Raw genomic sequence first — 390 nt, 5'->3', positions numbered from 1 at the left:
AAATAAATGTTCTTCTTTAAAATAGAAGGGGCATAAGTATACACACCCCTGTGTTAAATTCTCTAGTTGCCCTAGTTTTGCCCTAATTTGACTAGAGATTGGCATGGTGCCATTTCAGTTAGCTTAATAGCTGTTTGATTTGCATTGAGAGATGATCTTATGGAAAGTTCCCCATGCCTGTCTCTATGTACAGTTGGCCAAAGGTTTGGACACACCTTCTCATTCAATGCATTTTCTTTATTTTCATGTCTATTTACAATGTAGATTATCACTAAAGGTATCACAACTGTGAATGAACACATACGGAATTATGTACTTAACAAAAAAGTGTAAAATAACTGAAAACATATCTAATATTGTAGTTTCTTCAAAGTAGCCACCCTTTGCTCT

At 34.6% G+C, this 390-nt stretch overlaps 2 protein-coding genes across 25 annotated transcripts in view; one reads left to right on the top strand and one right to left on the bottom strand.

Moving 5' to 3' along the window:
* cacna1aa (calcium channel, voltage-dependent, P/Q type, alpha 1A subunit, a) overlaps positions 1–390 on the top strand; it is a 98,412-nt gene that overhangs the window by 4,552 nt on the left and 93,470 nt on the right. The gene's annotated exons all lie outside the window — the stretch shown is intronic.
* The window catches only part of alkbh7 (alkB homolog 7), a 4,581-nt gene that overhangs the window by 1,552 nt on the left and 2,639 nt on the right, over positions 1–390 (bottom strand). The gene's annotated exons all lie outside the window — the stretch shown is intronic.

Source organism: Etheostoma spectabile, chromosome 15 (genome assembly GCF_008692095.1).
Source record: "Etheostoma spectabile isolate EspeVRDwgs_2016 chromosome 15, UIUC_Espe_1.0, whole genome shotgun sequence".
NCBI classification, from domain to species: domain Eukaryota; kingdom Metazoa; phylum Chordata; class Actinopteri; order Perciformes; family Percidae; genus Etheostoma; species Etheostoma spectabile.
Note: the sequence above shows the minus strand (reverse complement) of the source record. Positions and strands in the feature narration are given on the sequence as shown.